At 38.7% G+C, this 24040-nt stretch overlaps 1 long non-coding RNA gene across 11 annotated transcripts in view; it reads right to left on the bottom strand.

The window, feature by feature from the left end:
• Window positions 1-3572: 3572 nt before the first annotated feature.
• Window positions 3573-24040, bottom strand: part of LOC118628119 — an 80644-nt gene continuing 60176 nt past the window's right edge. For 9 of the 11 annotated variants that reach the window (XR_004959249.1, XR_004959252.1, XR_004959242.1 and 6 more), the window contains exons 3-5: window positions 18573-18636; window positions 18415-18483; window positions 16136-16719 (exon numbers count right to left, since the gene is read on the bottom strand). This is a non-coding gene — a long non-coding RNA (uncharacterized LOC118628119). The other 2 variants (XR_004959251.1, XR_004959250.1) reach the window with 2 other exon arrangements.

The raw sequence follows: 24040 nt of genomic DNA, 5'->3' as shown, positions 1-24040 counted from the left end.
TGGCTCAGCGGTAGAGCATCAGCCTGCGGACCGATGAGTCCCGGGTTCAATTCCAGCCAAGGGCACATACCTCAGTTGCGGTTTGTCCCTGGCCCCGGTCCAGGTTGTTCGAGAGGCAACTAGTCGATGTGTCCTTCTCACATCAATGTTTCTGTCTCACTCCTTGTCTCTCCCTCTCTCTCTAACTAAAAATAAATAGAAAATTATTCTTGGGTGAGGATTAAAAAAAAAAGTTGTACTTGTTCATAACACTTAGCCCAAGGGAAAACTGGCTAGTGGGTAGAGAGCCTTTACGTCAGTTGTTTAGAGTGGGAAAGAAGGATCTAGAGTCTAGAGATATGAGATAAAATGCTTAGGACTTGGAGGTTGAAAGAAATAGGTAAGGGAGAACACAAAGTCTAGGTTGATGCCTACGTTATTGACTGGGGTTATCTGAACATATCATGGTTCTATGCCCTGAAACAGAGGATACTGGCCCTGAACCGGAGGATACTGGAGGGAGAAGAAACTGGCAGGGAAAGAATGATGCATTCAGTTTGGACACATTGATTTCTTTAAATTAATAAAATTATACAGGGTCATGGGTTCAATTCATGGCAGGACACATGCCCAGGTTGTGGGTTTGATCCCAGTCAAGGGGAATACAGGATGAAACCAATAAATGTTTCTCTCTCTCTTGCTCTCTCCCTCTCCCTTCCTCTCTCTTTAAAATCAGTGAAGATACATCCTTGGGTGAGGGAAAAAAAATGTGTGTGTGTGAATGTATGTGTATATATATAAATCCTCACCTGAAAACATGCTTTTTATTGATTTTAGAGAGAGAAAGAGAAAAACGGATGTGAGAGTAAAACATCAATTGGTTACCTCTCGCATGTGCCCCGACTGGGGATCGAACCCGCAACCTGGGTATGTGCTCTGACTGGAATCAAACCATGACCTTTCAGTGTATGGGACAATACTCCAACCAACTGAGCCACACCAGCCAGGGCATATAATTTATATTTTAATAGCAGTTTTAGGTTCACAGTAAAATTGAGCGCAAAGTACAGAGAGTTCCCATACCCCCTGTCCCCACACATGCACAACCGCCCTCACTATTAACATCCACAGTGGTTCATTTGTTACAATCAATGAACCTACGATGACACATTATTGTCACTCAAAGTCCATAGTTTACATAAGGGTTCACTTTAGGTGTTTTACATTCTGTGTGTTTCAACAAATGTACAACGATGTATATCCACCATTGGAATATCATACAGAATAGTTTCTCTGCCCTAAAAATCCTCTGTGCTCTGCCTATTTATCTGTCCCTCCCTCTCTACCCTGACATCCTTTGATCTTTTTATCATCTCCATAGTGTATCTTTTTCCAGAATGTCATATAGTTGGGATTATGCAGTATGTAGCCTTTTCACTTAGTAATATGCATTTAAGTTTCTTCCATGTCTTTCATAACTTGATAGCTCATTCCATTATAGCGCTGAATGATATCCCATTGTCTGGATGAACCACAATGTATTTATCCATTTACCTACTACAGGACATCTTGGTTGCTTCCAAGTTGTGGCAATTATGAATAAAGCTTGCTATGAACATCTTTGTGCAGGTTTTAATGTAGCCTTATGTTTTCAATTAATTTGGTGATAGGAGCAAGACTTCTGAATTGTATGGTAAGAGTATGTTTAGTTTTGTAAGAAACTGCCAAATTTTCTTCCAAAGTGTCTGTACTACTTTCTGTTATTCTGTGTTCTCAAAGCTTTTGGTGTTTTCAGTGTTCTGGATTCTCTAATGACATCTGATGTTGAACATATTTTCATATGCTTACTTGCCATCTGTATATCTTGCTTGATGAGGTGTCTGTCCAGGTCTTTGGCCCATTTTTTTAAATTGGGTTGTTTGTTTACTTATTGTTAAATTTTAAGAGTTTTTTTGTGTACTTTGAATAAGGCCTTTATCAGATATATCTTTTGCAAATAATTTTTTTCCAGTCTATGGTTTGTCTTTTCTTTCTCTTGACATTATTTTTTGCAAAGCAGAAGTTTTTCTTATTTTAAGTAAATTTAGCTCATCAATTTTTTTCTTTGATGCATCATGTCTTTGGTGTTATTAAATAAAAAAGTCATTGCTGTCCAGCAGAGTGGTACAGTTGGTTGAGCATCATCCCGTGCACCAAAAGGTTGCCAGTTTGATTCTCAGCGAGGGCACATACTGGGAATCAAACTGGCAGGTTTGATTCCCAGTCCAGAAGCATATGGAAGGATATATATATATATATATATATATATATATATATATATTCCCCCCCCCCTTCCTCTCTCTAAGTATGTCCTGGATGAAGATCTTTTTTAAAAAAAGTCATTATTGCCCTGGCTGGTTTGGCTCAGCAGTTAGAATGTCAGCCCACAGTCCAGAGAGATCCGGGTTCGGTTCCCACTAAGGACATGTACCTTGGTTGCAGTTTGTCCCCGGCCCTGGTTGGGTCGTGCGGGTGGCAGCCACTTGATGTGTCCCTTTCATGTCTCTCTCTCTCTCTCTCTCTCTCTCTCTCCCCCCCTCCCTCTCCCTCTCCCTCCCCCTCTCCCTCCCACCCTATCTGAACAAGAAATGAAAAACTGTCCTTGAGTGAGGATAAAAAATAAATTAAAAATAAAAAAATAAAAAATAGAAATAAATAAAAGTCATTACCATACCCAAAAGTTACCCAAGTTTTGTCCTAGGTTTTTCTATGTTCTCTACTATGAATTTTATCGTTTTGCATTTTACATTTAGGTCTAAGATTCATTTTGAGTTCATTTTTGTGAAGGGTGTAAGGTCTATGTCTATATTCTTGTTTGTTTGTTTGTTTGTTTGTGCATATGAATGTCCAGTGTTCCAGCACCCTTTGTACAGAAGACTATCTTTGCTCCATTGTATTGTCTTTGCTCCTCTGTCAATGACTAGTTGACTTATTTTTATGTGGCTCTTTCTCTCATCTCTCCATTGTGTTCCATTGATCTATTTGTCTATTCTTTCTCCAATACGACACCATTTGTATTACTATAACTTTACAGTGAGTCTTAAAGTTGGGTAATGTCAATCTTTCAACTTTGTACTTTTACTTCAATATTGAGTTGACTCTTCTGGGTTTTTGCCCCTCTACATAAACTTTAGAATGAGTTCATTGATATTTATAAAATAACTTTCTGGGATTTTGACTGGAACTGCATTGAATCTATAGATCAATTAGGAAGAACTGAAATCTTGACAATATTGAATATTCCTATCCATGAACATGGACTATCTCTCCATTTATATAGTTTTTTTACATCCTTCACCAGAATGTTGTAGTTTTCCTAATACAGATTTTAAATATATTTTATTAGATTTATACTTAGGTATTTCACTTTTTGAGTATTAATGTAAATGATAATTGTTTTTTAATTTCAAATTTTGCTTGTTTATTGCTGGAATGTAGGAAACTAGTTCACTTTTGTTTATTGACCTTGTGTTCTGCAGACTTACTATACTCATTTTTCAGTTCCAGGAGGGTTTTTTTGTTGTTGTTGTTCACAATTTTTTAGATTTCTTCATAGACAATCATGGCATCTACAAACAGAGACAGTGTTATTTTTTCCTTCCCAACCTGTATACCATTTCTTGTCTTATTTCACTAGCTAAGTTAGTAGGTTTTTTTTCTCCACACTGTAAATATTTTTACTTCACTCTTGTCTTGCTTGCATGGTTTCTAAGAAGTCATGTAACTTTTATCTTTGGTTCTCAATAGGTAAGGTGTTCTTTTCCTCTGGCTTGTTTCAAGATTTTTAAATTTACATTTGATTTCCTGAAGTTTGAATATGTTATGCCTTGTAGTTTGGTTAAGGCATATATTCTGCTTGGTGTTCTCTGAACTTCCTAGATCTGTAGTTTGGTGTCTGACATTAATTTGGGGAAATTCTCAGTTATTATTGCTTCAAATATTGCTTCTGTTTCTTTCTTTCTATCTTTCTTTTCCTTCTGATGTTCTCATTACACATATGTTATACCTTCTGTAGTTGATGCACAGTTCTCAGATATTCTGTTTTGTTCCTTTAATCTTTATTTTTCTTTACTTTTCAGTTTTGGAAGTTTCTGTTGTCATATCCTCAAGCTCAGAGTCTAGTCATGGATTTTCCTCAACTATATCTAATATATTAATGAGCCCATGAAAGGCAGTCTTCATTTCTATTACAGTGTTATACATCTCTAGTGTTTCTTTTTTATTCTTTGTTAGAATTTACATCTTTCTGCTAATATTATACATCTGTTCTTGTATGTTGTCTACTTTTTCCATTAGTCCCCTTATCATATTAATCATAGTTGTTTTAAATTCCCAGTCTGATAATTTCAGCATCCCTGCCATATCTGACTCTAGTGTAATGTTTGTTCAGTCTCTTCAAACTGTGTTTTTGCCATTTAGAATTTCTTATAATTTTTTGTTGAAATCCAGATATAATGTACAGAGTAAAAGGAACACTAGTAAATAGGCCTTTCGTGGTGTGGTGAAAAGGTATCAAGGAAGAAGTGTTCTATAGTCCTGTGATTGGATCTCAGTCTCTTGGTAAGCCTGTGCCCATGTATTGTGAACTCTACTGGTGCTACTCATTCCTGCCCTCAACACAAAACACACACACACACACATACACACACACACACACGCACACACACCCCTTAGATGGTACAGGATGACCAGAGGGTGCTGGATTTGTATATTTCCCTTCCCCCAGGTATGCTCTGATAAAATCACTACAGATTAGACTCTGGTCTGGTAAAATAGTGTCTCCCGCAGGTAGACCTTATTAAGAACAGAGTGCTCAGGCATATTTCAAAATGGTTCCTTTTCCCCTTCTCCTGATGGAAACATCAGGAGAGTTCTTTGTGGTATTCACTCTGAGGGCTTGGTAGAGCTCCTGGAGGTAAAACTCACAAAAGTGGGCTTGGGGGAGGCTGTGCCCGAGTTCTCCTAGAGTTTTTAGTTCTCAGGCTTGTCCACACAAGTGCTTGAGTCTCCAACAATTTATTAATTGTAGTTCAGGTTTTGCTTTCTTTGCACTGGTTCCTGTGGAGGTTTCTGCTTGGGGGATTCTGCTCTGGTAAGTTGTGATTCTCTGTGTTCACCTGTATGTCTCCAATTTGGGGGACAATGGTTTGCAAACCTTGTGACCTTGCTTCTCTGACAGGTCTAAGAAGAGCTGATTTTTCTGTTTGTTCGGCTTTTTACCTGTTATGATAGAGTGGTAACTTCTAAGCTCCTTTTATGCAGATCAGAACTGGAAGACTGAATATATTGATTTTGAGGTGCTCAATAGACACTCAGGTGGAGCTGTCCAGTATACCATAGGATATTAATGTGGCTCTCAGTAAGCTGGAGCTATAGACCCAAACAAACTGAGTGTACAAGTACTTGGTAAAATCGTGGAGTGTGTGAAGTTAGCCTGGGAGTGAGCTCCCAGGAGTGAGACAGAGTCCCAGGGAATTCCAACATTAAAGAGGCAGTATACAATTTCAAAGGAGCACTAAAGATATAGTTACTCGGCCCTGGCCCGTTTGGTTCAGCGGTTAGAGCGTCGGCCTACGGTCCTGGGAGACCCGGGTTCGGTTCCCGCTAAGGGCGCATACCTCGGTTGCAGTTTGTCCCCGGCCCTGGTCGGTTGTGCGGGTGGCAGCCACTCGATGTGTTCCTTTCACATCGATGTTTCTCTCTCTCTCGCTCTGTTCCTCTCTCTCCCTCCCACTCTCTCTGAACAAAAAATGAAAAAAATGTCCTCGGGTGAGGATAAAAAAAAAAAAAAAAGATATAGTCACTCTCTGATAAAATTAACTTTTCCCTGGTACCTTGTTATTGCTCATATAAATTTATCAAAGTTCATTACCTTTTATTCCTTTACACCCGCACCTCCCACACCCCAATTAACTAAAGCAATTATATTACATAATCTGCTCATCCTAGGGCAATTTTTAACATGGAGACTTTTAAAAAGTAGAATAAAATATTTCAAACTACCTTTTAAATAGGTTTTATGGATAGTTCTGTAAATCTTTTGTTTAAAAATATCACTTTAAAGTGAAGGTATTTTATTCCAATTGGCAGTCCACAGAAAGTTCTGAGTAACAAATTCTAACCCTCCAAAAGTGGAATTAAAATTTTAGATACTGAACGATGCCAGGAAACAGCAGCATTTCTGCATGCCACAGTAAAATGAAGGCAGGAGAGACATGTCTGCCAAACTTTTTATTATAATTAAATCACTTTGTACTGACATAGCTTTACTTTAGAGGAGAATGTTTGTGGGGATTTTCAATCAGATAAAAATAGGGCTGCTGTTTTCTATATACCAATTAACATAGTTGACATTTAGCCAGATCTGCCCTGGACACAGCAGGGGATGTACAGTTTGTCCTGATTCTGTGGGAAATGAAAAAATGCAATACTTGGCACATGAAAAAATATGTGAACCTAAAATATGTTGTCAAATTCAGCAAGTCAAATTAAGAGAATTGATTTACTGAAGGGCAGTCTATGCTTTCTAGAGAACAAAGGAGGAAAAAAGACTCTCTGGACTACTGAAAAACAATAGGAACCTTGAGTTTAACTACTAATACTACATGTTCATAAATAAACATATTTAGTTAAAGACTTTTTTTTACAACTCGATTAAATATGCATTCTTTTTACTATAGGTTTAAGAAAGGAACTGGTAGTGGCTTATACACAGCATATAAATACATTTTTGCACAGAAAATCTGCTTAGATGCCATCTAGTCCAATTCCTTTATGTGTGGATGAAGGAAGTTGTTTCCAAGGATGTTCAATTACTTTCCTAAAGTCACCCTAATACATTGTGCTCACAGATTCTTTGGCTCGTAAACTAAAAACTTTATGCGAACATCAAAAGTATAGTGACATTTCAAATCATTAGAGTGCTTGAAAAATAGTGTATTCTTCTTTTAAAAGTATGGTTAACTAATGGTTTAAAAGAAAAGTATTTTTATATTTATAATATTAAAATTGATCTAAGGTGTCTTAGCTTATAGTCCAAGCCTTATAAGTAGCAGGTGAAAACATGAAATTGCTGATATTAGATAGTTATTTGCCCCCAAAAATAGCAAATTTTATGTTTCAACCTAAAATATGAAAGTAAATTAAATATTTCAATGACTTATAATAACTCAAGTTCATAACTCCTAAGAGCATTTTATATCATTTAACATTATGGCTTCAAATATAATGGTCCAGGTGATTATATAGAAAATATTCTAGCTTCATAAACACCCTGAAAAATTTGGGACCTCTGATAGTTAGCCTCTAAGATGGACATCATTGATCCTCACCTACTGGTGTTCGTGGTAATTTGTTACAGTGGCCCTAGAGACTATATATATAAATATTGCCCTGATTAGTTATCTATTTTTACAAAACTCAGTGGCTTAAAACATTTCACACAGTTTCTGTGCATCAGGAATTTGGGAACAGTTTAGCTGGGTGGTTTTTGCATAGTCCTCTCTCACAATGAATACAAATGGCCTTGATGGCCAATAAAATACCGAGGAAATGGTGTATGATTCCTCAGGCTAAGTCATAAAAAATATTGCAGCTTCCACTTTGCTGTCTCTTGGCTCACTCACTTTTGCAAAGGTCAGCCACCATGTTTTGAGAACACTCCAACAGTTCACTGGAGAGGTCCACGTGGCAAAGAACTCGGGCTTCCTGCCGTCAGTCTGCATTCACTTGCCAGCCTAAGTGGGCCATGTGGAAGCAGATCCTCAGGCACCACAGCCAAGTCATCAAAAGCCCTGACTGATAGCTCGACTGCCACCTCAGGGAAGACCCAGAGCCAGAACCACCCAGCTAAACTGTTCCCAAATTCCTGATGCACAGAAACTGTGTGAGATGTTGTTTTAAGCCACTGAGTTTTGTAAAAATAGATAACTAATCAGGGCAATATTTATATATATAGTCTCTAGGGCCACTGTAACAAATTACCGTAAATTTGGCCTCTCACAGTTCTGGAGGCCAGAAGTCCAAAATCAAGGTGTTGGTAGGGCTGCGCTCCCTCTGCGGGCGCTGAGGAAGAATCCTTCCTTGAGTCTTTTAGCTTCTGGTAGCTCCAGGTGTTCCTTGGCTCTGTCTCTCTGCCTCTGTTTTCACGTGGCCTTCTCCTCTTCTCCATGTGTCTGTTCTGTGTGTGTGTGTGTGTGTGTGTGTGTGTGTGTAAGTTTCTTACAAGGAAACTTATCTTGGAGATAGAGCCTACCCAGTTTTCAAGGGTGATCTCATGTCCAGATCTTTAATTTCTTTTTTTCAGATCCCTAATTTAATGACACCTGTCATTAAATTGTTGTTGTTTTTCCAAATAATTTCACATGCATAGGTTCCAAAATGTGGACATGCCATTTGGAAGGTCCACCATTCATCTTACTACATGCTATATGAGTTTATTTACAATTTAATATGTAATCTGTTTAAATCATCTAGAAGAGTCATGAAGGCAAATAATAATAATATGATAATGGTAGTAATAAAAGACCTGATTAATTGAGTGCTCTAGTGAATGGGTCTAATTACTCAAAGCTGCATGATATCATCTTTTTTATGAACAGGAATCAGGAGTTCTGGGATCTAGCCTCCGCTGGTTGTATAGTCTTGGCAAGAAACTTCACATCTATGTGAAGTTTTAGGGGGAAGGTTCTTTCCCCTAGCCTCTTTTCATGTGCAGAGACACCCGCTAGAGTAATACCCTTGGCCTTTCTTTGCCTCCATACTCACTCTCCCTAGGGGAGAGAAGGGATTTACCTGATTGATGAGTTTAGGGAAAAGAAATGGACATGGCTGACCAGAGCCCAGACTAGTGAGGCACTCAGAACACAAAATTTAAGCAGCCCTTCACTCTCAGGCTCTCCCTAGGTGCCTCATTCACCTCACCCTTGCTGTAGTCCTGCACGTAGTCTTCCCCTGGTCGGATCTGCCTGACTGCACAGTCCTGTGTCTGGCCTCCTCTCTGCTAAGTAGTACAAAGCCTGAACCTGCTTAGGGAGGCATGGGGGTATCCAATGGACCCATGTCTAGATGAGTACGTCTATCCAATTTTGGGGTGAAATGTGACCACATGTCAAAGCCATATCTTTCTATTTAGCTTTTTACAACTAATAAAGCTGCTATTTTAATCTCCAGTTATCTGACTCCTGTATCTGTCTCTCAGCTGATTCCAAAGTTAGGTAGAGGAAAAGAGTGCTATTTAATGACATTCACACACACACACACACACACACACACACCTGTAAACACACACTTAACAGTTTCCTCGTTGATTAAAAAAAAAAAAGTGCTAGATAACAGTAGGAAACTTTATAGCTCTACTGTGAGAGAGGAAGAAGACAGAGGGATAGCATTTTGTTTGTTTTAAAATATAGTATACAGCTCATGTGATCTTTCTGAAAGAAACTGAAATTAAGACCACTTATGTAATCTGCTCAAGGGCACGGGTAGTAACTGACAGGGCTGAACTTCATATGAATGTTTTCTGAGTCCTAAGCTTATGCTCTATTCACTTTGTTCCTGGTTAACCAACCTTGTCTTTTAATTCTAAATTCTTAGTTCTGAGATCACAGAGTATAATGGCACTGTTATTGGAAAAAGAATAAAAATTATAAGTAACTTGTCATTACCAAACTTGGAGCTCCTTGAGGGTAGACATTGTTTTATCCAGATCTTAGTACAATGCCTGAAACATAATAACACTCAGTAAATGTTTGTCAAACCAATGATGATTAATTTGAAGCCATCAACAAGCTAGGAAAATTAAGAACATAACATTTTGTGAATTGACAGTCTCAGATAGATTGAATAGATTTAGCACTCCCTCTATTTCATGTAACAAAGTTTTATATGATTAAATAATAATTTTTGACGTTCTCATCTCTTTACCCTTAGTTATTGCTTTGACATTTTTAATAGTGGCATATGGACCTTGATTCTCTCATGAATCTTTTTGAAATGAAGACTGGGTTTATTCAAATTCTTTCCAGCTTCCACTATTATTTCCATGATCTTTGCTGGATCAGGATGTCTGGAGATGTTTGCCTTGTTTAGATTTTAACTGTATAGAGCTTTTTTCTTTTTTTTCCTCAGAAAGAATCTCATGGTACACAGGTTCATACCAGCTTGGAATATGGTTATCTGGCCCATATTCCATTTTAAATAATATTTAAATTTAGGTTTGTATACTCAAAGATATAGTGATACCATAGAATTGTATTGAGTTTCGGTTCTTTTGGCGTTCCACAAGGAGCAACTGATCTAGTACTGAACATATTAAGATGCATTACCCAGTAAACTGTAGAGAAAAAAATAAACTCTTCTCCTGTACCAGAGCAGCTATTTATTTACACTTTAGTCTAGATTGGGGAAATAAGGGGATTTCATGCAAACCAATGCAGCACAAGCCCAAGTGGTTGGCAACTGCTAACCAAAATGGTGGTGGGAAAAGACTTACATCATACACAATCCCAAATATCCACTCTCCCATCCTTACTTGGTGATGGAACCTTGACTTTAGCTGGGCTTACAGCCATTCAAAAAGAGAAATTAAAAAAAAAAAGAAGAAGAAGAAGAAGAGCTTTGTTTGCAGTTAGGTATATTCACGTGACTAGTTCTAATCAATGATATGTTAACAGAATTGTCTTTTGGGATTTCCCGGAAGACTTAGAGAGAGAGCATGCAGCCTTCTTTATTTCTATCTCCTTTATTTGGGCTGAAAATAAAACATAATGGCTGAAGCTCCAGCAATGATTCTGGGTCACTAGGTAGAAGCCACATGTTGAGGGTGATGGAACAAGAGGTTAAAAAAGAGTCTGTGTCCTTGGTGCTTCTAGATCTGCCTTACCAACCCTGGACTGTTTACTTTCAGACTTCGTTTATGTAAGACAGAAATGAATTTACATTATATTTTAGCCATTGTTTTTTGCATCTTTCCATCTTTCTCATTTGTACCCACTACCAAGAGATATAAGGATCTATTCAGGTCCTCATATATTGTTCTATATAGGGCCAAGTAAAGAGAGAGATCTAGCCTTAGCTCCATGAGCATCTTCTTTTTCTACTCCCCACCCCAAATATTATCCTATTTTTCATTCTGCCCAAAGAAACCAAAGATACCTAAGCAACTTCTTCAAAAAGAGGAAACTTTTAATTAACCCTAGCTTATGAATGCAGTAACAATTTTTTTTTCAAAAAATAAGCTTATACTCTTCCAAATTGGACTAAATATTCTGAGTTTTATGTACAATGAAATTAGCTTAAATTATTCCCCTGCATTTCACACAGTTCATTAATTTTTATGACGTCAGGACCCTAGAACTTTTCCTAGAGTACCAAGAAAGGTACTCACCAAATGTGAGCTTTACCCTCAAACTTCAAACTGGTTTATACATTACCTTTTAAAGTACCACACAGCTGTTTCCCCAGAAATCTAGTTTGTTTGTTTTTTCAAATTCTCTCTCATTTTCACAATCTAATCTCTAAAATGTTTCAATCTATTATTATTGTATTGCATCCTATGTCATAAAATTGTACATTTATTTCTTTTTAAATTTTCTTTTTACCCTTGAAAAGGTATTTTACATTTTCAATAGTGTATAATTATTAGTGAGGTAGATAATAGTAGGGAATGGGAGGAGAAAAGAAAATAAAAGAAAAAGTTAGACTTTAGCACATAGAAAAACTTACCTAAGTTCACATTGAGCATTTTGGTAAGTAAATTCTTATAAGAAATACCAAAAGATTTTTAGCCAGCAGGAACAAAAAGCCTGACAAAACCAAAAGGCAGGTTTTCTTATGATCTTATAAGATAATTTTGTCTTTATAATTAGCAAATTGATATTGCTAAAATAGCACTTGGAACGTGTGCTCAGATGTTCCCCCAATGGAAACAATGTGGATGACTCAGACTGTGAGCAAAGGCAGCACAGGATGACATTGGGGAAATGCACACAATTGCCAAATCATATCCTCAGGCACCAGAATGTATGCTATACTCTACCCACTACCGACTCTCTTGTATCTCTTAAGATATATTGACACATTTATTTGTTGTGAGTTTTTCTTTATTCTGCAGTGTGGTGTAATACAAAAAGCACTAGGTTCATGGTCTGAAGGCTTGAACCCTAGGCCAGACCCTAACACTTTCGACCTTGTGTATGCCACTTGACCTTGTCCATTGTTAGTTTTCTCATCTGTAAATTGGCATTGATAATACCTGCACTTCTTGCCTCACAAGTCTGTTGTGAAGATCAATGAAATTATGTTTAGTGCTTTGTAAATTATAAAGTTAAACTTTCTCCTACTGCAGGTTTTTTTCACCTGTACCTCCAGATCTACTTGTGACAATTCTTTTGAAAATTTAGAACCAGTCTAGATCTTTCAGTGACCTCTTAAGACTCTTGCAGAAAGAAAACTATCCAGCAAGTGTTTACTGAGTGTCTTCTAAGATTTAAGAGCAAATGCCTTATCCTTTTAGCCTCTTTATCTGTAAATGACAAGTTAGACTAGATTGGTAGGTCAAAATTTTATTTAACAGCAGAAAAAAATTTTAAATAAGCTTATTTGAAAGATCACCATGTAAAGTGGACAAAAGCAGGTTTGCTCTTGAGCTGGTTAAAGCTGGAATGAGGACACCTCAGAGAGACCTGCCTAATGGGATACCCCCACCCACTATACCCCACTCAGGCAGCTACAACAAACCTCAAGTCCTTCCCACTCTAATCTTCTATAATATTGATGTTGTGATTCAACCCTCATGTTTATGATTCTTCAAGCAAAACTCTCTTTACTATAAAGGGGAAAAGAAAAGCTGTAGTAGGTTGTAGATGGATAGATACCCTGACCAATAAATTTGCTGAAATGTAGTCAAGTCAATCTAACCAGATAATTATCAAACTCCTTGAGATGGAAGATGTCTCTAAGAAGCTATGCGAGATATCCCAGCAGTCTTCATGGAGCAGAGAACTCTGCTCCAGACTGTAAAAGTAAATGTTGAATGGGCAATTCTCCAAGTTGTTCTCCACTAAATATATAGCAATACTGCAGGCTCTTTGAAACTGTTTTCAGTAAGAATGACTCAGAGACGAGGAAGCCACTTACAACAAAGCAAGTGATGCAATGCCATTTCTCAATGCCCCGAACAAGAAAAATTGCTTAGGGAAGTTGGTTTCAGGATACACAGATCATATAATCACAGGATGTCAAACCTGAAAATAATGTTAGAGAATAACCAGCCTATTTTACAAGTGACATATCTGAAATCCAGGAATATTGTGAGTTGCCCAAGGTTTTAGGAATTTATTCAAGCTCCATTAAGTGGTAAGTATGTGACAAGTGGTAAGGATAAGAAGGCAAATAAAACTTGATCCCTATCCAAGTAGTGGGAGAAGACAGAAAAATAAATCCACAATTGTAACTAGATTGTTGCAGAACCAAGACTCAAATTCTGTGTCCAAGTTCTGGGCCAGTTATACTGCCTCTCAAACTAAAAAACTTGAGCAATTAGTCGTGGGGAGCCAAACTACTCCAAAGATATGTTAATGTCAATTAAGCCTTGGTCCTTAGGGTGCACGAGTACTTATCCACATTACCAATACGTAATAAAGAGGGCTCTATCCTTACATGAAAGAAAATTCTTACAAAGATTTATCACTAGTACTTAGAAGTACTTCTTAGAACATTGATGAAGCCATGAATGGAAAAGTCCTACAAAAAAAGACTAATCATAGCATGGCCTTTGCTCCAACTTTTGAAGAAGAATTTTTCAAGGTCAATGTCATGAAAAATTCCATTAGTTACTGGCATACTTTTCAACTTAATTAGCTGCTTTTATGGTTTTTGTTTTTTCCTTTGGTATATAAAATACTGAAGAAATATACAAGATATCAAAGATTTCTGCCATAATCCAGAAAGAAAAATAAAAGCAAAAGCCAAACAAAAACCTATGGCCACACCTATAAAATGTCATGTCTTGCCTGGCCGGTGTGGCTCAGTGGTTGAGCATCCACCAATGCACCAAGAGGTCACTGGTTCAATTCCTGGTCATGGCACTTGCCCAGGTTGTGGGCCAAATCCCCAGTGGGGGACATGCAGAAGGCAGCCAATCGATGTTCTCTCTCATCGATGTTTCTATCTCTCCCTCTCCCTTCCTCTCTCTCTAAAATTAATAAAGAAAAAAATTGTTTTTAAATTTTATGTATCCTTACATTTATTTTACAAAAGTCTAGCATTAGTAGACCTGAGGTCAGGCTACTTTAGAAGGAATCCATCATCTATCCATCCACTTATCCAGCAAGTATTTACTGAGTATCTTCTACATGAATACCATGGTATCTCATATATATATATATATATATATATATATATATATATATATATATATATACTAGAATATTTCTCAAAGTGTAGTTTGAGGACCCATTGCATTTGAATCACCTGGAGAACTTGCTAAAAATATATGTTCCTCTTGCCCTGGCCGGTTTGGCTAAGCGGTTAGAGCATCGGCCTGTGGTCCAGAGAGACCCGGGTTCGGTTCCCGCTAAGGACATGTACCTCAGTTGCAGTTTGTCTCCAGCCCTGGCTGGTCTTGCGGGTGGCAGCCACTCGATGTGTCCCTTTCACATCGCTGTTTCTCTCTCTCTCTTTCTCTCTCTCCCTCCCACTCTATCTGAACAAAAAGTGGAAAAATGTCCTCCGGTGAGGATAAAATATATATATATATATATATATATATATATATATTCCTGTATCTCACTAGTATAGATCTTCTATATTGGTTATAACTAACTCCCTGTTGCAAGCAACAGAAACCGACTTGGCCTACCTTAGACAAAGAAGGAACTGCCTGGAAGGATATCAGGGGTTCACAGAATTGACCAGAGATTAGAACCAAGAAAGCTTTAGTGAAACCACAAAGACATAGTATAGGAATGACACTATAACTATCCCTAGTTCTAACTTGTCATTGCATCACAACTCTAGACTAAAAAAGTTCTCAAAAAGAACCTTCAAATGATGGGGCCTAAGGCCCAGGCCCAGATGACTCTTCCTAATACTGGATGCAAAGGTCGATTCCTCTAAAAGGAAATTAGGATGAAAACGGGAAGTAGAGTTAAATACTGGTTAGTCAAAACTGGCAAATGCCTGGATACTTATCAAATCATAATCTCTGAAGGTTGGACTGGGGATTTTCTACATTTTTAAAACAAACTTCTCAGATAATTATGAAGTATCCTAAAGTCTGAGAAATACTGATATAAGTTATATGATTTATACCCTAGAATAGATTTAAATCATAGTGGAAAGCAGAGTCGTCTTATTTATGAAACTGAAGAATAATTCCAAGTCCCTGATCTGATGCCGTCTTTCTGCAGACATTGGCCCCCATCTCTACCCCTTGCTGTCATCAGCCATCCATTCATTCAAAAATGAGCATCTTTGGCCCTGGCCAGTTTGGCTCAGAGGTTAGAGCATCAGCCTGCAGTCCAGAGAGACCGGGGTTCGGTTCCTGCTAAGGGCATGTACCTTGGTTGCAGTTTGTCCCCGGCACCGATTGGGTCAGGGCCCATGCGGGAGGAAGCAGCCACTCGATGTATCCCTTTCACATTGATGTCTCTCTCTCTTTCTCTCTCTTTCTCCCTCCCAATAAAAAAATAATTTCAAGGAAAATGTAAACAAATGCATGACAGTTAAATAGAACATATGTACAATAAAAGTAAAATTAACCCAAATTCTTTATTGCAAACTCTTATGCATACTTTCTGTATTTTGTAATCTCTGGAATGAGAAAAACAATACCCTAATCCAATTCATTGGGAGTATAATTAACTATTGTTAGTGACCATGTCTAGACTTTCCTATGGCTGGTAGTTTCCAACTTTCCAAAAACACTACATGTCAAATTTCTTAAACTTATGAAAATTTTAATTAATGTCACTTACTGAATGTCAAATGAAGAGAAATGGTCACCAGCAGGATCCTATATTGCAGTTAATGAAGTAAGGGTGCTTCTTTATATTTATTCATTCCAACCAACATTTGAGTACTTTTCACATGTATAGTTTTATCTTAGGCACTATGTTATAGGGAAAAAATGTAAAAGGGTATTTGCTAAATAAGAAAAAAAGACAATTTTAATAGGAAATAACTAAAGAATCATATGAATGCAATTTATAAACAAATGCATGTTGGTATAATCTAGAATCAGTGTGTAATGCCTGGTTTAACAGTCTTAGAACATGTTCATTTCACACTAACTCCAGTGGATGACATTTGTTGCTGTTGCCTTGATATGAGATAGCCATAGACATAAAATAGAAGACTTATAGGCAGTTCTAGTGATAGAGCTTCAACTACTATGTGGTAGCTGTGACCCCAGGTAAACAAGAACAGCTGGTTCTTTTGAACAGAAAAATATCTACCGGTCACCACCAATTGCCATGCCTCTAGCTGGTCACAGGGCTCAGAGACAAAACAAACCAGTGAACCAACAGAGTAGTTAGGAACTATGTTCAGGAGTTAGAATGGTAGCTGGCTTCTAGTAGGAGCTTAGTAAATGTCCCTTGTTGAACAGTCGTTCAATCAGAAGGAGCTGCTTCTGTTATATTAATTGATCCAACAATTCTCCCATCCTTTCCTCTTCATTTTTCACTCTCCTCTGGGTCCCTGCCACATACAACACAAAGAGAGAATAACCACCATCGACAATGTCATTTTTTAATGAAATATTAAAGGTATATCTAGATGCCAAACACTTAAAAATACAAAGGTATCTAAACACATTGCAAAACATAACCTAAAATGTGAATTTTTCTAGAAGCCAACCAAAAAAAAGGAAAAAATAAAAAGCAATTTAGATTCAAGCAAGAAGGGATGGTTGTGCTATTTCATGTAGAGAGATTTGCTAAAAGCATATTAAAATGCAACTGACTGGTTAGTTCACAAGTCAAGTCTTGTAGGTGTAGTCCATTATTATAATTTTAACAGTTAACAATTATTATGCCAAACATGTTTGTAGTGCTATACATTACCAAAGTACTTTACAGTATTCTTGGCTCTTATTCTGCTGATACTAAGTAAGTTAAAGCCACCTGGCTGGTGTGGCTCAATGGTTGAGTGCCGAACCATGCACCAAGAGGTCGCCAGTTTGATTCCCGATCAGGGCACATGCCCAGATTGTGGACCAAATCCCCAGTGGGGAGCATGTAGGAGGCAACCAACAGATGTTCTCTCTTACCATTGTTTCTATCTCTCTCTCCCTTTCCCTTCCTCTCTCTCTATAATCAAAAGAGAAAAAAAAAAGTTAAAGCCAAGTGATACCATTTTTATTCACTAATGAGAATGAAGTTTGGCTGTTTTTGTGGAACCTACAGAGAAAAAAATGGACTGAATGTTGAAATGTTTGGTGTAAATTTCAGTTAAAATACTCAGCTGTATAATTTAAGTAGGAGCCTAATGAAGCTCCACACATTAAAAAATTAAACTATTAAAAGCAATGTTATTTTATTTTGAATGTTGCTTATAATTACAGAATATAATAGATATTGAAAGTCTATATCAGTGTTTCTTTTTTTTTTTCCTAATCCTCATCAAGGATACTTTTTTCCATTTATCTTCAGATAGAGTGAGAGACAGAGAGAGAAACATCAACGTGAGAGAGACACATCGATTGGTTGCCTCCCACATGACCCTAAACAGGGTCAGGGACTGAACTACAACCAAGGTATGTGCCCTTGACCAGAATCGAACCCATGACTCTTTGGTCTGCAGGCCAACACTCTACTGCTGAGCCAAACCGACCAGGGCTATATCAGTATTTCTATAGGTCTTCTGATGGTACAAATCACAAGGAATGTTAATTTAAAATAAAATTTCTTAGCACCCAAGCCTTCTTCCTCGAACCTAAATGACTTTTTATTCTTTTCTTTTCTTTTTTTTTTGATTCCTCAGGCCTGGGATGAGACCAAGGAAAATGTATTTTTATCCAATGTATAAGAAATTCTTGCCCTGGCCGGTTTGGCTCAGCGGTTAGAGTGTCGGCCTGCGGTCCTGAGAGACCCGGGTTCGGTTCCCGCTAAGGGCGCGTACCTCGGTTGCAGTTTGTCCCCGGCCCTGGTCGGTTGTGCGGGTGGCAGCCACTCGATGTGTTCCTTTCACATCGATGTTTCTCTCTCTCTCTCTCTGTTCCTCTCTTTCCCTCCCACTCTACCTGAACAAAAAATGGAAAAATGTCCTCGGGTGAGGATAAAAAAAAAAAAAAAAAGAAATTCTTATTACCAGGAAAATTGGAGGAAACGGTAGTTTCTGTGAATAGTACCCAACTCCTACATCCCATAGGAACTTAGAACATACAAACTTTACTTGTATAATCAGTCTGTCAGGCATTGGGCTCAAGGTTTTCCACACCTCCTTTGGTCTTCATGACATTCCCTAAGACAGAGAGAAAGTGTGTTACCATTTCCAGGAATCAAACTCTGAAAGATTGAATAACTAGACTGATACCACAAAACCAGGTGTACCTGTCTCCAAAGGCTATGCCAATCAGTCTCTATTTTCTTCTGCACATTGCCAAATCTTACCTGTCTAAAACGAAAAAAAGAGAGAGAGAGAGGAGGGAAAGAAGCAAAAAGAAATTTAGTAAGTGTACTTCAGCTTTTCAAGTGATTATTGATATACATAGTCAGTTAAAAAGTTAAATCTATCTTTAAATTTTCCAGTTGCAAGGTAAAATTGTTTTTTAAAAAACCACGTACGCCCTGGCCGGTTTGGCTCAGCGGTTAGAGCGTCGGCCTGCGGTCCGGAGAGACCCAGGTTCGGTTCCCGCTAAGGGCACGTACCTCGGTTGCAGTTTGTCCCCGGCCCTGGTTGGTCGTGTGGGTGGCAACTACTCGATGTGTCCCTTTCACGTCGATGTTTCTCTCTCTCTCTCTTTCCCTCCCACTCTATCTGAACAAAATATATATATATAAAAAAAATGTCCTCGGTGAGGATAAAAAAAATAAACAAAAAAAAATAAAAATAAAAATAAAAAACCACGTAGAAGCCCCAGGGGAAGACCAAAAGGAACAAGTGGTCATAAGGTAGATTGAAGATTATAGTGGGTTTCTATATTAGTGTTGAGGTAGATGTTATTTTGTTAGGAAGTATAGAGACTCTTTTGGTTGAGGAAGTAGAGAAAAGAGTAAATAGATCACAATATTTAAGGGGATCTGGTGTATTATTGCTCTGAAATTGGCAATTTAAACTACAAGGAGAGCATTCTTTTCTGGTGAGTTCAATTCTTAATTTTGACTGAAGGAACTAAGAAAAAGAAATGCACAGTCTGTACCTCCAATCTTTTTTTCTGCATTAGTGATGCTGAGAAGGGAGAGTCTTCAAAGGTTCTTGATAAGCAAGCCTAGTTGTAAGAATAAGGTTGTCTTGTACAAATGCAAGAAATAATTGACCTGAGTTGAGCTCAATTTTTCAGAGAACACAAGCTGAGTTGAACTAGTTTTTGTGCAGAACACAAGCGCTAATGTTACCTGGAAAGGCCCAGCAAACAGAACCTTCAGGCCTTTGGTGCAGAATGGGAAAGATAGGCCATGACGGGAAAGGGTGGAATATATTAGCAAGTTGTTGTTGAAATTAATGCCCCCTCATTTTTAATATGTGATATTGGTCTGAATGTAGACAATGGTGATTATTTTTCAGTTTGTTATAGGATGTGGCTGCTGCTTTGGCTTTCAAAAAAAAAAAAACCCTACTTCCTTGGTTTCCCTATATCCATGTGTCAGTATTACAGTTGGGCGAGGTGGTCTTGAAACTAGACTAGGGTGGGAGTGGGGGTGGAGGTGGGATTTATAGCTTAGGAGAGACCTGGTGATAACCTTAGCTCAGGAGAGCTTCCAAAGAGGTAATAGACCCATCAACCAGTAAGAGGACGGTTGCAGGAATGAGTCTGGATAATGAGAAGGCCATTAGAAAGGAGTCTGATAGGCTGAAAAGGCCAGGCTATGAAGCAGCATCAAAAACCATGTTAATTCCAGTCCTTCTTATGTAGATATGATAGGCTAGAAATTCATTTAAGAACTTTGTGTTAGAAAAGCAAAATAGTCTCACAGGGGAGATATTTAAACATGGGGGAAGATAGGGAGGGTGGTTTTCACTTTCAAAGCACAATTTGCATATGAGAAAGCATCCTGATTGTTATAAATTATTTTAATTCTTTGTGTATATTGAATTTATTTCATTTACACTTAATGTTTTAACTGAAAGCAGGTTTGAAGACCTGAGTTTGTAAAGTTAAGAACGTTGAAGAAAAGGCCCAGTTCTCAAAGGCTGAGGACTCTGTTACAGAAAGTGGTGTAATTCTTCTGGGTGTGCGCTACCTCGACACCTTGCATGCCTGAGATCAGAGGGTAAAACCATTTTCTTTGTGATCCTCCCAATACGAAAAGCTATAAATCTATGAATCTGAAGGGGGAGAAAAATAAAACTTTTTCTCTGCAGTTTGTCTATGTCTAAGAAACATTCTACAACTAGATTGTACTATATCTTCATGCCATGGAATAGGCTATCTGCATGCCAAGTGGAAAATGTACTTGGAAATGGTTTGTTTTGTTTGTTTGTTTTGCCAAATATAGCTCTGTTCTGGAAAGTTACTTCCTCTACTAACCACAGGTATTCAGACACATCTTAGAATGTATAGAGGTGTCCAAGGAATACCCACCATGCTCCCCTGAGGCCCTAAATCAGCTCTTAGGAAAAGCTACAAATTGGTTACAAAGGCATCTGGGGCTGGCACGTGCCTGCCCCATTTTCTTGTAGATCTCTAACCTAGCCAGCCAGCTGATTGTGCATTAGGAGAGGGAGAATTGGAGCATCCTTTAATAGCCAAGCAAGTTTGCCTTTTAGACATCTCCATGACTGTCTCATAGGTCCATCATACTTATAACCAAATGAAAACCCAAATCCCCAAAACATGTTCTGCCTCCAGTCTTGCCTAGCTTGGGGAATGGTGCCACCCTATGCACATGAGTTCAAGACCAAACACAGGACTCGTTCTAGGTTCTGCTTTACCTCACTCCCAAAATCCAATTTATCAACAAATTTTGGAAGTTCCAAACAAATTCTTCTAAAGTAAATCCTGAACTTCACTGTCATTATCATTACCATCCTACTCCAAGCCACCATCATTGCTCATCTGGACTACCATAAAAGCCTCCTGATTGTTTTCACTCTTTCTCTTCTTTAGTCCATCCTCTAGCCAGAAAATAGAATCATTCGTTAAAAACACTAATCAGTCCATATCTCTTTCTTCTTATTTCAACCCTGCCCATGGCCTTCCCCTATAACTAGAACACAGCCAATAGTCTTATCCTACCTTGTAAGATCCTACATGATCTGGCCTCTGCCTACCTCTCCAGTCTCAACTCCTGCTTCTCAGCCCTTTGTTCAATTCACTCCAAACACATTGTCCTTTCCAGTTGTCCTATGAACCTGTACACCAAGCTCCTTTGCACTCAGTGCCATCGGGTTGCTGTTCCCTCTGCCTGATATGCTTTTCCCCAAGCCTTCTTTTTTTTTATCCTCACCCAAGGACATTTTTTTATTTTTTGTTCAGATAAAGTTGGAGAGAGAGAGAGAAACATCAACATGAAAGGGACACATCGAGTGGCTGCCTCCCACATGACCCAACCAAAGCCGGGGACAAACTGCAACCGAGGTACGTGCCCTTAGTGGGAACCGAACCCCAATCTCTCTGGACCGCAGGTTGATGCTCTAACCCCTGAGCCAAACCAGCCAGGGCTCCCCAAACCTTCGTATAGCTATCTCCTCATAATTCAGATCTCAACTCAGTTATTAGCTCCTCAGAGAAGCCCCCCCCCCATTCATCAGATTTATTTTGGCATTTGATTTTTTTTAACTATGTGCATCTATTACTTTGATTTTTTACGATAAAAATAAATATATAAATAAATAAAATAGCCTAGTCACTTTGTTTTCTTCTTTGCAAGCATCACTATCTCAAATTAATTTTCTTTACTTATGTGTTTGTTTATTGTATGTTTCCCACTACAATGTGAGCTCCATGAGACTGGGGTTTGTTTTGATGACCCTATGTCTGCCACGGCAACCCGTGTATCACAGTACTTACATTGTAGACTCTCAATTTTGTTTTTGTTTGTTTGTTTAATTCTCACCCAAGGATACCTTTACATTTTATCTTCAGACAGAGTGGGAGGGAGGGAGGGGGAGAGAGAGAGAGAGAGAGAGAGAGAGAGAGAGAAATATCGATGTGAGAGAGACACATTGATTGGTTGCCACCCGCACGACTCCAACCTTGACGGGGCTGAACTGCAACTGAGGTAAATGCCCTTGGCAGAAATCAAACCCAGGATTCCTTGGTCTGCAGGCCCACGCTCTAACCACTGAGCAAAACTTGCCAGGGCTCTCAATATTTGTTAGCTGAGTAGATTTCACTTGCCTAAGAGAGAAGTAGTTAGTTTCCCCTGGGCTGAGAATGGTCACATGCATTCATTTGGAAAGAGTATTTTGATGAAATATTTTGTTCAGGTTGGGTTCTGCTTGCATATTACAATACTATTGCTAAAACCTGTGCACATGAAATGGTTCTTTGATACAACCGAAAAATTGTCAACATATAGAGCATATAACAAACATGGCAAATGGTATCTGTATCCATTTCAGCATGTCAATGGTGAGGGTCATGTCAAAGTGAGAATTGGAAAGCAAACAATGTTGATTCAGTTCTGACAGCTAATATTTGAGTTCTGCTTTCTAGGCAGTGGTGAACTGTGTGGAACTGCTGCTGCTAGAGGTGAAACCAGTGTATCAGAGCGCTCTAGGCTGGTTCGCAGCACAGTGAAAATGGAAGGGTAAGAGGTGAGGACAGTTGCCTACAGACTCCAAGTAAAATATAGAATTATGAGGAATTGGTTAGGGCAAATGGGTTAGATTTAGGGCTTTGAAAAATAAGAACTCTCATTGATTAAGTGCCAACTATGTGCCAGGCCATTGTCTATAACTCTTATAGAAACAACTTACATAGGCATTGTTTCCCCATTTTACAAACGAGTAAGCTGAAGATCAGGGGGCTAAATGACTTGCCAGAACCGCATAGCTATGTAGAAAGTAGAGCCATGACTTAAACTAGATTTCTTGAATCCCAAAACTGACATGCTTTCCACTACACCACACTGTCTTCCTTGAGATGATACACTCCGTTTATTTTTGTGATCTCTGGCACCAAGTTTAGGGCGTGGCATAGCATCCTAATGGAATGTGGAGGGGCCACCTAAGTGGAGTGTCCAAGGCCACCTGGGTCCAAGGTTTGCTGACTAAGCAGGTTTCAAGCCCGGTGTTCGCTGAATCTCTTCCTCCTCACTTTCTTTCCCAGCATTCCGCTGCAGCTCACCTCTACCTCTGTCCACTGGGGAAAGCATCTGCCAGGTGCTATAAGAAAGCTGAGTGAGGGGAAGAGACAGCTCAGCAACGTCACTGCTGGGCAGGCTTAGGCAATGTATTCGGAAGAGCTGAGACGTGCATCCCACAGAGAGAAATGGGTAAAATGCAAAACTGAAGAGGAGGATAAGTGTTCCTGACAGAGATGAATTAGTTGCAGGACTAACTCCCCGAGGGAAGAGCTGGGGCTCCATTCCCTAACCCCCACACAGAAAACATGCTATAGAGGACAAGCAGGAGACAGGGGACATTAATGACTAATGGGCGCCTTCCACCTCTGAGTTTTATGAAGATAAATGAACCACTTTTGAATGGAGGCAGAAATAAAAGTGGGGAGATGGAGCTGATTAAGGGCCTGCAACAATGAAGAGGATTGGGGGTTCTTGACCCTCACACTGAGTGAGGAAAATCATTTCTTCACACTGGGAGATGCAGAGCTGAGCAGTTCAGAGTTTTGAATTCTGAGTCTAGGCTCTGCCATTTGCCAGTTGTATAAACCTGAGCAATTTACTTAGCCTTT

This window comes from Molossus molossus, unplaced genomic scaffold, assembly GCF_014108415.1.
Source record: "Molossus molossus isolate mMolMol1 unplaced genomic scaffold, mMolMol1.p scaffold_m16_p_13, whole genome shotgun sequence".
NCBI lineage: Eukaryota > Metazoa > Chordata > Mammalia > Chiroptera > Molossidae > Molossus > Molossus molossus.
The sequence above is the reverse complement of the archived record's forward strand: the minus strand, read 5'-3'. Positions and strand labels throughout refer to the sequence as shown.